The sequence below is a fragment of the Pinus tabuliformis genome, chromosome 9, assembly GCF_031772625.1.
Source record: "Pinus tabuliformis cultivar Carrire ecotype Pingquan chromosome 9, CPIR1, whole genome shotgun sequence".
Taxonomy (NCBI): domain Eukaryota; kingdom Viridiplantae; phylum Streptophyta; class Pinopsida; order Pinales; family Pinaceae; genus Pinus; species Pinus tabuliformis.
In genome coordinates this window covers 1,789,427,186-1,789,442,559 of record NC_142307.1, presented here as the reverse complement: position 1 = coordinate 1,789,442,559, position 15,374 = coordinate 1,789,427,186, and positions in this window count along the sequence as shown.

The following is a 15,374-nucleotide window of genomic DNA, read 5'->3' as shown; positions in this document are numbered from 1 at the left end:
CTAACTCTTCTCTTGTTTGTTTTCAGAGATCCATTGGATTAAAATGGCCGTTACATGGCGAGAACGTGAGCATGAAGAAGAGGACATGCTTGCTTTAGATGATCCAGTTACGGTAAATGCACTGCGGAACTGTGGCCTGTTCAAGTTTTTCCGCATCTCTAGAATGAGGCAAAAAATCAACTTGTTGCATTATTTGCTCGATGCCTGGGATCCTACTAGCCAGGTGTTCCAGATTAGGGGCAAATCTATCCCCTTGACTGTCGTGGACATCTATTTTTTGACTGGCTTATCGAGGCGGGGTGCCCCTATCTCGTTATCAGGTTCGGCCCGTGGGGGTTAATCTGTGAGAGATTACATTCGTAGGTATTGCAGAGAGGGATCTCAGCCGAGTAAAGACGATAAGATCAACATCTGAGATGTCACTGACAGGCCCCTAAGGACCATTCTATTCACTTTTGCTAGGATGGCCGGTAGTGCGGCTCTTCATGTGGCCAACCGATCTTATATACAGTATGCCTTAGAATTCCTTGAACCGAAGGTGTTCAACTCGTGTGATGCAGTGTTCTTTGTGATGAAAGAAAAATTGACCAAGGTGAAAATGGAATATTGAAGAACTTTGGATATGGTTCTATTTTGACCACCTTTGCCTTGGAAAAGATCCCGCTGATGCAGCCACAATATATTTCACTTGGTTTACCTCCACGGAATGAGCCACGGATGCAGAGATGGGTCGACCATATGTCCAGACATGCTGGTCAATCTCAGGTTTCCTTTTCCGATACCTTCTTGGGTGGTTCGATCATCAGGAGATGATTTTTTCCGAGTATCCATATGCTGGTATGGATTTCCGGGGTGACCCGGATTTGGTACTGCCGGTTGGCGAGCAGTGGCGTGCCATTGGTAAATTCTTTGACCATATTTCTGTTTAGTTTCTCTTTATAATGTCCTTGTCCTTTATTCTGTCAAGACTAATTAGAACTAATGTGCTCATGCAGATGTTGGACCCGTTCGGCCAGTAGTACACCTGAGAGTGCCAGCTACCGCTCCAGCAGGAGAAGCTGTGGGAAGGGATATCCTTCGCGACCTCGATGTGGCTGACACTCTTTCAGCATTACAAGATCAGGTCGAGGGCCTCACTCTCGGTATTCCAGATGTGAGGACTGACGAGCTGCCTCTGAGGTTGCAGCGACATACTACTGGCATGCCAAGTCAATGGACTAGGCTTTTACGCATAATTGCATAGGCGGTGACTTGTTATCACCAACATCATTAGACTAGGGTGCCCCCTAGCATTTTGAGTTTTGGGTCATTTGACCAATTTTTTCTTGGTTACAGAACATTATGTGTAAACCATAAACAATTATATATATATATATATATATATATATATATTTTATTTTCGGAGTTTTATTTTGGTTAAGTTACATGATCCAGATGCAAATATTGATGAAATGCTTCTTTTTATAAAGTTGCAAATGCCTATCTAACACATAATTTGCCAATGAGTCAATTAATGTGTTTAAGCTTCTGGAAATATGTTGATATTGAATAAAATCAAATTGCCTTTCCAAAATCTTGACCCTTAGGAACATGCGATAGATAGCTGGATTTCGGATGGAGTAGATACTAGTGAGTTGTAGTATGACGAGCTGTGAGTCTAGCCTGACGACAAGTCGACGTATGCCATGTGTGATGGAATCAGAGAGAAGTTCTATCAACGCGCTATATTCAGCGATGTTATTTGTTGATCGACCAATACATACTCCTCTAAAACTTACTAACTTGCCACTTGGATCAAAAATGGCCCAGGCCGCAGAAGATAGGTTCCGCGAACTACGACTTGCTCCGTTGGCATATCCAACAAAAGATTCCAATAGGTTCGACATCTGCGACAAATGTAAAAAGTGGATTAATTGACCAAAACGATTACCCATAGCGAAAAAAAAATGTAACAAAAGCGTATGGGTTACCACACTGAATCATGCGTAGTAACGCTTAAGGTACAACCCATTACAGGGTTGCGCCAGTGGAATTCCATCGTAATCCATTAACTCGTAGGCTCCTTTTTCTAATACACATTTAACAATATAAGGGCCCATCCATAAAGACTTGAATTTACCTACTCCCAATTTATCAGATTGTTGGTCGTAAAGTAAGACCAAGTCACCTTCTGAGAAGACACGGGGTTTGACATTCTTGTCGAATTGCACCTTGACTCATTTCTTATGGGCTTCATTAGCCAAAGCAGCATCATGATGGGTTTCATCCAATTGGATTAGTTCCAAGAAACAAGCCTCCTCTTCTGAAGTTCCGGGGAGAAGGTCGATTGCGAGTTTGAGGGACGAGATTTCACACTGAACTGGTAAGATTGCTTCTAGGCCATACACCAGTTGGAAGGGTGTAAACCCGGTTGCATTCCTTACCGATGTTCGGTATGCCGACAAGGTCGAGTACAGGATCAGGTGCCAACTCCTTTTGTGGACTCCAATCATCCTTTGCAGCATGCACTTCAGGACCTTGTTTATTGCTTCAACTTGTCTGTTGGCCTGCGGGTAATATGGAGTAGAGTTGTCATGAGACAACCCTAATTTGGCAGCTAATTCGGCCATCATGTCATTGCGAAAATGCGATCCATGATCTGTGACTATAGCCTGTGGAACACCGAATCAGGTGACTACATGATTGAAAAAGAAAAGGGCAGCTGTTTCACCAGTGTTATCTAATGTAGGCATCGCCTCAGCCCATTTGGTAAAATAGTCCACTATGACTATGATATACCCATGCCCCTGGGTCGAGGTGGGGTACATGTCATGAAATCAATGCCCCATTTGGCGAATGGCCCAACAGAAACTATTGGCTACAGAGGTGCGGGTGGTCTTCTGGTTTTGCTATCAAAAATTTGACAGGTATGGCAACTTCTGACTGCGGTTATGTAATCTTTGAACATTGTTGGCCAGAAGTATCCTGCTCGTAAAAAAATTTTCACTGTAGCGTAACCAGAGTGATGCCCCCCACACGCGCCTGAATGGAAATCATTCAGGACTTTTTCGGCTTCCTCATGGGAGAGGCACCTCCTCAGAACTGTATTGACACCACGACGGTAAAGCATATCACCGACGATCATGTAGTCTTTTGATTGGTATCGAATACATTTTTGTTCGGAGCGGGAGGTATTAGGCCTATATTTTTGGGTTTGGAGATAGATGATTATATCTCCATACCATGGATTGCTTGAAGATATCAGAAACAAAGATTCATCCACGATTGTTTCATCTGATGTTTCATCGTTGGACGACGATGGGAGATTGCATAGTAATTCCGCGAAAACCAGGGCTTTCTTTGACTTGGATTTTACAAATTCCAGATCAAACTCTTGTAGAATTGCTATCCATTTTGAATATTTTCCCCCCAGCAACTGTCACGACAATATATAAGTCATGGGGTTGTAATCTGACAGAATGGTAGTTTTTCGAAAGAGGACATAGTGTCGAAATCTCTGTATCGCTTGAACAGTTGCGAGTGCCAGCTCTTCAACATAGGAATATTTTCTTTCTGTACCATTTAAGTTCCTACTGAAATAATATATAGGATGTTCAATTATGTTTTCTTCTTGAACTAAAACCATTGTGACGGTTGTATCCGCTGCAGCCAGATACAGGTTAAAGTCTATTTGATCATCAGAAGCATACATTAATGATGCTTTCATTAGGGATTCTTTTAAAGCACCAAAGGAAGCTTGCGTGACCTGATCCCAGACGAAGGGAAATTCATTTTTCAATAGATGTGTATAACCTATAGCAAGTTCGGCGTAATTTGAAATAAATCTCCTCAGAAAGTTTGCTTTCCCTTGGAGTTTCTGAATCTGAAGCAAATTTGAAGGTGGAGGCAAATTTATGATTGCCTGAACCTTACATGGGTCGAGACGAATCCTGTCCTTTGAGACTACAAAGCCAAGTAAACGACCAAAACTAACACAAAACACACATTTGTGTGGATTGAGTCGTATCTTGTAGTGTCGGCAACGTAGAAATATCGCTCTCAAATGCTGCGGATGATCGGTCCGCTTTCGCGAATGAGCCGGAAGGTCGTCGAGATATGGTTGAACGATGTTTTTGATGTCATGGAAGGCATAATTCATTGCCCTCTCAAACATTTCCCCTGCGTTCTTTAAACCAAAGGGTAATTTGCGATATGTGAATGTGCCCCAAGGACAAATAAATGCAGTCTTTGACTGGTCCTGTGGGTGGATATTTATTTGATTATACCCGGAGAATCCATCCATGAATGAAAAGATTTCGCATCTGGCGCATTCATCAATTATCTGGTCAATAAAGGGTGTAGGGTAGTTGTCTTTTGGACAAGCTTGATTTACATCCCTATAATCGACGCACACTCTAATCGTTCCTTGTTTTTTCATCACAGGAACAATGTTCGATACCCAATCGGTTAGAGGAACTAGGTAAATGAAACCAGCATGGAGAAGCTTTTCAACTTCTGCCTTGATGGCAGCGGCTTTCTTGGGGTGCACCTACTGTAGCCGTTGTCGTAGTGGTTTGACATCTGGATACATCTTGATTTCGTGTTCAACTATACTCGAGTCAATGCATGGCATTTCATCATATGACCAAGCAAAGACATCTCTGAATTCACGAAAAAGAGCGTTATATATTTCCAGTTCTGAAGGAGAACAACATTTGCCAACATAATTATTCTCTACAACATCTGTTTTGGTCAAGATATTTATGGCGATAGTCTCTTCAATATTGGACAAGTTTCGCTCAGAATCTACCGTGTTTACAGTATTTGATAGGAAATCAAAAACTAAAGGATGCTGAAGGTTATCAGGAGTATCTTCTTTACAATCCAGAAGATGGGAACGATGGTGGTAATCTTCCCATGGCGCCCCTTCAATTACCATGGATTGAACAATTCCTTCGTCGGTGTGATGCGCTTGCGACCAAGGATCTGAAGGGGTGCCATATTCCTTAGACCTATCTATCCAAACGCTTGATGAGTGTTGATTCGGATCTGCCTCCCATGCTGAAAACATTGATTGCTACAATATTTGTATTGGGCTTGGAGGAAATACCTACGGATGATCCATGTTTATATCATTTTCTGAGATCTTTTGAATCGAGGATATCATATTGCAGGTTCCTACCATTGCCACTTTCGCCAGATTGATTGGAGGCGGAAGGGCAAAAGTCCCCATTAATATAGGGTCTTTTAGTAGGCCTACTCCGATATTTTGAAGCGTATGGGGGCTTCCATGGATCATCGGAATGCTTCCCGTAACTTGGGAACTATTGGGGAGAAACGTTTGTTGGTCAACGATTGTAATTCCTCCTTGAAAAGGAAATGCAATCTTCCTAAAGTAGGTCGACACAACCACAGCCATAGCATATATCCATGGTCTTCCTAGTAGGATGTTGTAATCGAGGTTTCTGTTGATTACTTCGACATCTATTTCTACTGTTTTCCCCCCTAGTTCAACTTGCAAGTTACATAGAATACCATATGGGGTATACATTTGTCCTTCAAATGCTTTTAATGTTGTCAAAGATCGCAACAAGGTTGGCGATCCTAAAGTTTTCCAGCAACTCATCGACATAATACATGTAGATGCCCCCTCATCAATAATTGTTCGATGAACAATTTTGTTGAGAGCTTTCACTTGAATGAGGAAAGCTAGTTGAGCTGGTAACTGAGGAACGTATCCTTTATGATTAAAGGATACAAGATTAGAATCCTTTGGGTCTATCCCACCTATAGCTGATAATAAAGCCTGCTTTTGGGATGGACAATTTTGCAGTACCTCAAGTGTCGACATAGCAGATGGCGATTGGGCCAGATCTTCGACTATATTATAATGTTGTGCTGCTTTGGCACGAGGATTAAATGTCGACTTGTGTACTACTCCCTTTGGAAGTTTTATTGTTAGCTCTGGAATGATGGGCGGTGCAACTTCTGTTGAAGTTGTTGTCGAACTACTAGGTTGATCTTTATCCTTGTTGTTTGACAGCTGTGGATTCTCGTAATCTTTGTTCCTTGTCGATATCAAAGCATCATTTTTCTGTTTTGAAACCGACAACATCAGTACTTAGGACGGGGAAGCATTTTCACTAGCAACTAGATTTGTTCCTAGATTTGGAAACGGATCACTCAATACTGCCGAGGTTTTTGAATTCTTGAAGAATCTTTTAAGCTCAGCCTTATGTGGACAATTTTTTGTCCAATGATCCTCATCACCTATTAGGCATGGATTTTTTGGTTTCCTATCTTCAGGAGGGTTTGCAGAAGAATTTTCAGGTGATGATTCTTCCTGTTTCTTCTTCTTCCTTTTGTTTTTATTCTTGCCTCTTGGTTGCCTGGTTTCTTTGCCTTTATCAGTCGAGACGACATTTACTTCTGAGGCGAAAAGTTATTCTTTTGCATTTTGACTGTAAATCTTACGGACCTTTTTAGATGTAGACTTTGTCGATTTCGTGTCTGTCGTACCAATCATGCAATCGTCGGCATGAGAGTCATTGTTCGATTTAGGAGGAGGAGGGATGGAAAATTCCGATCTGGGAGCATCAGGGATTTTATCATAGAGCGTGCCAGACTGAGTATAAATCAAGTGTAAATATTGCACACGAGCAATAACTTTCTCTTCAGTGACGACCCCTCCTTTTGCCACATCTTCTGTAATGGAAGATAATAATGACTTAATAAACCATTCAGCCAAAAGCTGATCAGGAACATATGTTTTTACCATTCTACGATGAAGTCGACACTCATGAATATGATCGGATATGTGAGTGGCCATTGTTTGCTTGAAGTTGGAAAGAAGTTATGTTCCCATTTCGTACTTTATTGGTAATTGAAAATGGGTTAAAAACGTTGTGGCTAGGGTACTGAAGTTGTCAAACGAAGCTCTAGGTAACTTGATATACCATTTTGCTGCCAGACTAGTTAACGTCCTCTAAAGAAGGTGAAGCCTAATCGAATCATCATTTAGGGTGTTTGATGAACACCACAGATGTAAATTCATCACATGATTCAATGCATCTTCACCTGGATTTCCATTAAATTTAGGAATATCTGACGGAAGTTTATGCGGAATCTCTGGCCAACAAGGGGTGTAAGCAATTGGATCGTTCGTTAACCTATTTAGATCCGGTAACTCCAAAGTTGCCACGAAGGGTAACTGTTGATTCAGGTTTGGCGAAGCATACCCAGGATAAGATGGGATTGCCTGAGCAGTTGGTCTCTGCATACTAGCATAATGCATTTGATGCTGGTAACTTTGGTAAGGTTGATGGGCATAACCATTGTAGAATGGTTGATTTTGACCATTTTGAATATACGGCTGCCCACTATTTGCAAATATTTGTTGCTCAGATCCTTGGTATACTTGTTGGAATTGCGGTTGTTGGTATTGCACCAGCCATGGTTGCGAAGCCATGTGCTGTTGTCCAATACTGACCGTTTGACCAAGATGAGGGGTAATTGTACCCATTTGGGCCTGTGTCATTCCACTAGTTGGTGATTGTGGTTGAGTCGCAGGGATAAGAGGCTGTTACATTACATCCTGAGAAACCTGAGGTTGGCATACAACAGGTAGCGCTTGTACTTGTGACACCGTCACAATAGCTGGCGTAGTTGGTATATTTGACATAGGTAAACATTATTGCATCGAATATATAACTCTTGGTTGTTGAGGCAGTATTGGCACCCAATCGCTAGATGTAATTCCAGCATAACCTGAATTTTGTTGTGAACTCCCGTATGGTTGTCCTCCCGGAGGAGACAATGAAAGGGTATACTACCCCCCATACGGCAGTAATCCGGTAATTAAAGGAATTGTTTTCCCTTGAGGACCGGACTGCCCAAATTGACACCCTAAAGGATCAGTTTGCTGAGACTCTACATAAGAGTTCCCAGATACTATTCCGGATGAACAAACAGGAATGGACCATATTGTCGAAATAGCCCCTGACTGGGCCCCATCTAGCGATTGAGAGCTAGTTGGGACAGATGGTATGCCAGCGAACATTGTCGGAGTGACAGCAAGAATTTATGCCATCGCTGTGTTGGATGACATAGTCCTAGATGTCAATGGTTGTTCAGACATTTCTAGTCTATCCAAAAGATTTCCTAGCGATTCTACAGGAGCTTCCGATTGCGGTAGACTAATTTCTGACGAAGAAGGATATAGAGTGATCCCGACTCCAAATCGCGATGGAGTACTAGATGGAGGATCCTCCACAATCTCTTCTATAGAAATTAGACCAGGTGGAAGAGGTAGACCGTCAGGTCCGTAAAATATTTCTGGTGCCGAAGAAGGTATAGAATCTGCAGCGACAGATGTTTGGGGAATAACACCTTCCGAATCAGCTGTAGATGGAGCTGGCTCAGTAACACAAGTGTTTACCTTCACACTAGGATCAGTTCTACTGTCCTTTGGTGGCTGCTGAACTTCTTCTGTAAAGGCAAGGATACCAGAAATGTTTGGAGTAACCAGAGTCTCCGATGGTGTTCGAACGCTTCTTCTAACTTTACCAGGGGATTTGGAACCGGTTAAATGAGTTTGCTTTGTCCGCAACAGTTTCGACTCTGGAGACAAAGACGGTTGACTCGTAAGCCTCCGCGAACAACGGGGTTTCAATTGAATTTCTTCCACGATTATGGATTACTCGATCAACTAAAAATCAAGGGGAAGTGTGTTTCCAAATTAGATGAATTTTAGACGCTTTGACAAAACTTGTTTTTTCAATTTTTAAGAGTTGAGAAAAAACAAAAGATGACTCTAGTCCCCTTTGATTTTTAATGAGCTTGAAGTGACAAGTGCTCAGATGGACCTTTTCCGTTAAGGAGTCTGAAAAGGAACGAAAGGGACTGCTCTGGAAATCTAGACAGAGGGAATACCAAACCAATCGTAAAACTGCAGAATACTTTTTACGATACGGCAGTCAATCTTCCCAATGATGTGTTCAGTGCATTGTGATCGATAGGGTGGTAGACACGGCTACCTATGGATAAAGGATTAAGCCTATTGTGGGCTCCCAAAATGTACTCGATGGTATGTGGGAGCACAAGTCCGTATTGGCACTTAACTTCTCAAAGTGGAGGAATCACCCAACCAACAGTGAAAACAATAGTTACCAGGCTTTACAACGCCGGAATACGTCTCTAGCCTAGACTTCTAGATGTTGTGCATTAGGTTCCAAAGCGTTTTTAGATTCATTAAATTTATTTTATGGTTAATCTTGCTTAAGAAATTTTCCTTTCAGGTTCACCGCGTGATGTAGATGTACAATTCCTAAAATGCAATCTAAGATGATAAACAATCATTTAATCTTCTTTTTGCAATGAAAATCCTAGCTAGTAAGGAAAGGGAGATGATGTTCTTTCAACAAAGAGCAAAGAGCACACACAATATGCACTGTCCTAAATCAAACCAACAAATAGTCTAAATGCAAATTCACATGCATGTATTTGTTTTCAGCCTTCTTAATTTATAAATGATAAAAAGAAAGATAAGCGCAAATCTGAATTATTTTTCAAAGCGACAATTACTAACAAGCTTCTCTTCAAAACAAAATGAGGACAATGACAGCACTTTGTTATTTGGAATTGAAAACTTGCTTTCGACACTTTAAGAACTACTAATTCAAATCAAATACAAGAGTAACAGTGTAATCGACTATCAAGAACAATCAGATTCTCTTCTATGGCTGAAAACGACACTTGCGACACTTTCAAATCAAGAAACGAGAGTTCAATTACGCTACTTCTTTGTAAAGAAGAACTGAAAATGACTCAATAATACATAAAAACATTTACAGTTCTTTGTACAATGGAGGTGGAATAACAGCAAGGAAAGGGGTTTCAAACAGAGGTGTACTGACTACAGGCAGCAAAACTCCTGAATAGAGCTGAAAAGCATGAACACAAAAACCAAAATTTAGGAACAAGGCCTTGTCTGATCAGCGCACCTGTAACACAGTGAAACTGAAATGAAACGCACCTACTACACTCAGGAAGTGCGATGCATTTGGAGTTCACAGAACAGACAGTGCGCTGGACCAGGGACGAGACTTTGACTGGGTTCCGGGTCATAGTTTGCAGTTCAGTTCAGGGATTTAGGCCGAGCAAGTGGTAATTAGTAAATCAATCACAGGGGTAGATCTAAGGAGGTTAGTAGAGCCACCAAAAGGGCAATTAGAGAGCTTGTAAATCAATTGTTTAATTCATAAACAAAACCCGGAGATAGACTAAAGCAGCACTAATCTACTTTGCACTTGCCTAGCAAATGCAGTTCGAAGGCTAGCTAGCTTGACTTTAGGCTCCGTCTGTAAGTTTATAAAGTAAAAAAATGTAGATAAACAAACAATCTATTCGTTCCACAGTGGAGTCGCCATTTTTTTATCGGGAAAACTAGTGTCTATGCAGAGCTGCTAGTCCCACTAAGGCTGGTAGCTACCTTAGAAACAAACAAACTAAAAATTACTTTCGTTTTCCTTTATGAGAAATAGATAAGAGAAGAATAAGGAGACCGACCTCTGTCTTGCGCTCGGTTCCTTGCTCGATTCCTCTCTCTTCTGATAGGTCTTTGCCACTCGCTTCCTTATCTACCCAGCTTCAAAGAGTACCTGTAGAATCAAAGCAGCATAACACTATCCACGAACATAGATCTATTATCATAAACAATATAGGACCAGATGTATATTGACCACACAAATTCATAAATCATCAATCATACAAGAATGTGGAGGAAAACTTGAATAGCTTTATTGATAATCAAGAAAGAGCATAGAGGATTACAACCAATTGTTCTGACCCAGCATCATCCTCTCAGCAAGAAAGCCCTTCTTCACCTCATGAAAAGCTTAGATCACAAAACACTATGATATTGCACCCAGAAACCAACAACACTTCCTTACAAGATACAAAATTCCAACCTCTAGATCTCTGGGATGAGGGATCCATATATAGATGTTTGCAAGGGGAATGAGTCAGCTTTTGAGATTTGATTAGTGTCCTCCCTCTGATAGTTCTTGATTCCACTTGCAGATTGATGATCTCTTACTCATCCCTGGTCGAATGCAGAGAGGCAAGTGTCACAGGAGAAGTTTCTGGAAGATTCCATGCTCCTCCACCTTGCGGATTGACCCTGCCATTTGTCCACTCTCGCCCATCGCACCCCATAGAAGGGATTTTCAACATGCATCACACCTACTGTGTGTATTCAGGTGGGATGCAACGCACTTTGACCATGGGGCAGGTGAAATGGTCCAGTTTTGACCAGTTCTGAGTAGTTTTTCATGGAGAACTTCTGGGAGATGCTGTAATCAGTTGACCTTGTTCTTTTAGGGGTTGGAACAACACCTTTAGGGACTTAGGAGCCCTTAGTTTATGGACATTTATGATTGGGGTTGCAGTGCCCAAAAATGTCCATAACACTTCCCAAACTTTAGTAGTTAATGTTTTCCAATCTCTGAATCCAAAGGAAACCGATAATACGATGGGAAGAAGAAGGGGCGTGGTAAGAACAATGATAAGGCTACGAAGGCGAATGAGAACAAGCCCAGTAATGATACTAGAACGGGAAAGAAGTAACAAAAAAAGAAAGTAAAATTCCCATGCAAGTTATGCAATGGGGATCATCTTACCCATATTTTCCCTAAGATTCAGGATGCTCAGTGCTTGTTAGCTCAGTAGGGTTCTTCAAGTTCCTAGGTTGTGCTGACTAACACTTTTCCCCAAGGGCAACAAATTCTTGCTGGCGCTAATGCTAGTACTAGAACCCCCACAGGGGGAAACTAGGATGGGGAATCCACATCAAATGTATATATGGTTAGGTATCATGTTGATGTTGTTATAATATCACATGATTATTGTGGGATGAAACCTTCTAATGCTAAGGCTACTTCCGATATCCCAGATTCACTCCATATCGAGAGGCCCATAGTTGAGTCTATACCTCATATGCCAAAAGGCTCTACAAAATGTTCGATTGTCAATCCCAACGCTAGGGATTCTCAGAACTATTCTATTTTTGAATATATGGCTTAGATCCCCTATGTGATGTCAGTGATAGAGGTACTCCAATCATGTCCTGCAAAAAGGAGTGCATTTATCACTGTGACTAGAGTAGTATATCTAAATAACTCTCTTGTTATTACATTTAATATCTCAAGTGTTAAGAGAGACTCCCTCATCACATGAATTTCCAGATTAAATCTACATATCAAAAAATGAATATCTTTTGAAATGTAGTTGATGAAGGTGCTTCCACATGCATCATGTCGATGTCATGTTGGAATCCTATTTGGTCTCTGGAAGTTGTTCCTTCCCCTACTCTCCTTACTTCATTCTATGGTCATTCTCATAGGCATCATTGAATTCTTCCAACCTTTCCTATTTGTGTTGGGGGAAAGGTTTTCAATGTCAAGGCAGAGATAGTTGATGCCAATCTTGATTATAAGATTTTATTAGGTTGAAATTGGGTTTATGCAATGGATTCCATTGTTTCATCATTGCTTTGCATCCTATTCTTCTCTCATGAAGGGATAATTGTTAAAATTGATCAAATAGCTTATTCTCCTAATGATCCCAATGCATCTTTTGACTCTACCATCCCCTTGGCGAAGAATACCAAGTAGCCTGTTGAGAATTTGGGAGTTGGAATGTATTCCTTGTTAATGGGTACTTTTGATCTTCCTTCTCCTACCACTGATATTAAGTTCATTTCTTTCTCGAGGATCACTCTTCGAAAATGTTTGTTCAGAACTCAATATTTTTGTTATCCTTGGCCCTTAACACCCTCTACTACCACATTAGAATAGGGGAAAATAGGTGGAATGACATATCCTATATCTGCAACAGAAATCGTGTACCATTCTATTTTTAACTATGTAAAATATATCCCCATTCCTCCCCCATCAGAGGATTTGAATGGTGATGCAGCTCCAGTCTGGACTATGGAATCTACTTCGGCTATGGATTGCCTTGACATTGTCTTACCATATAATGAGGAAATCTTAGAAGAAATGACCAGTGTAGAAATACCGTGGGATGATTTGCATCATCGGTAATATTTTCTCCTTGATTTGCATGAAGTTGAATCAAATTTGTCCAATCCTTCTTCGATTAGATGTGTTCATAAAATTCTAAATCCTTTGGTCCCATCATAGATTTTTTCCAAGGTAATATGTCCAATATCTCGAAAACTATCCCGATGAACATTTCCAGGAATCCTAATATCATCGATAATATCTTCATCGGAGTTTCATGTTTCTCTAAAGAAATCAATAGTTATACTGACCTCTCTAAGGAATTTCAAGATGTGTTTGCTTGGTCTTATGAAGAAATGGCTAGAATCAATCCATCGATAGTTCAACATGAAATCAAGACATACAAAAAAGCTAAGCCTAGATGGAAAAAGCTTCCACTGGTAAACCCTAGGAAATTTGAAGCTATTAAAGCTGAGGTTGAAAAGATTGTTAAGGTGGGTTTCATTGACCCTACTCTTCTAACTGAATGGGTCTCAAATCCACTCCCCGTTGATAAAAAGAAAGGAACGATCTAGGTATGCATCGACTATAGGGATTTGAATAAGTCTTGTCCTAAAGATAATTTTCCCACTCAATTTATTAATCAAATCATTGATGAGTGAGTTAGGAATGAGGTGTTTTTCTTCGTGGACGGTTTTTTAGGATATATTCAAATTTTGTCCTGAAGATAAACACAAGACAATATTTATTTTCCCCTGGGGTACGTTTGCATACAATAAGATGCCTTTTTACCTAAAAAATGTTGGAGCTACTTTCAGCGGGTCATTTCTTATGATTTCCATGACATCAAGCACATAATAGAAGCATATTTAGATGACCTAGATGCTCGTTCTCAAAAGATAATTGATCATCAAGAATACCTTCATTTGGTTTTTTAAAGATGTTGTTACTATAAGATTTGGTTGAACACTAATAAATGTGTTTTCACTGCCACATTCGGTCGGTTATTGGGATTCATTGTGTCCAATCAAGGGATTCATGTTGATCCCATCAAGGTTAAGTAATTACTTTAGTTGCCTCCCTTGTTGATGATTCATAAACTTTAGAGTCTCCAAGGAAAAGTCAATTTATTAAGGAGATTTATCATAAATTACTTCAAGATTATGAAAGGATTTATGTGATTACTGGAGAAAGGAGTTACATTTTTTTGGGATGATTTCACTGAGCACTCCTTCAATGATTTGAAAAAGGCATTGACCTCTGCTCCTCTTTTGAATCCACCCTATTATAGTGTAATACCCTCCTCTGATATCTACCCAAGAAATCGGCCAGCCAGGTTAAACATGCGACGAGAGGCCACTAAGATATGATTTGACCTCATAATTCATGTAAGGAAGTGGAACCAATGGAAACACACCATACAAGCATTCAACATCAGCATTAGGACCCTCACGAACCAATCCGACCATTCTTCCAACTAGCCCCTGGGTCTTTGGATCGCTTTTCGTCTGGACGCTCTCATGCTATGGGCATAGAAGCATCAAGGGACCTCTAGACGCTCTCACAGGCCTACAAGCCAGTGTCGAGGGACTCTTTTTCATAATGATATGCTTGCGTCCCCTGTATTTGAGCCACTTTTTCAGGTCTAGAGCCCAAGTCAAAGCCTAGAATTGAATCACATCTTCAAAATAGTAAAAATAACAAGGAAATGATAGTATAAATGCAATCACTTGAATGATACCTTGACTGGACTCCTACTTGCCATGACAGGCATTTCGTTAAACATATATGAGAATAGGGGTCTCATACTTAGCTGAAAATCGCTAAGAGGCATTGATGCCTCAACATATTAACTTCCATTTCATCCATTCGATCATAGATACATTGGTCATTCATTTACAAGTAAAAACATGATAAGCTCCATACATAGCTATTGTCATAAAAACACATATATAACCAGCATAATAGCAGCAAAAATACCAATTAAATCACAACCATATAAACCACATATACTCATATAAATACAAGGAAAAATAACCTCATATTGATGATGCAAAATACAAACCTAGGATGGGACTTCCACGTTCCACCTGACCATAGAATGGATGAGCCAAATCTATCTTCATCGATTCACCCCCGTACCATATTGCAAGCCTAGGTGTGGGATCTCATAGAAAACATCAATCCAAAACCATCGAGGGCTTCCAAAGGCCACTCACCTCAACCCATCAAATATTGATTCCACCTCACAGTTGGACATCACAAAACCATCTTCAAATTAGTCCCTATCCAAGCCTTTCAGGGCTTCCAGAGCATTTGTCCAACCAAGGCATCAAGGACTAGTAACTCAACCAACAAATTTTACTAGGATTC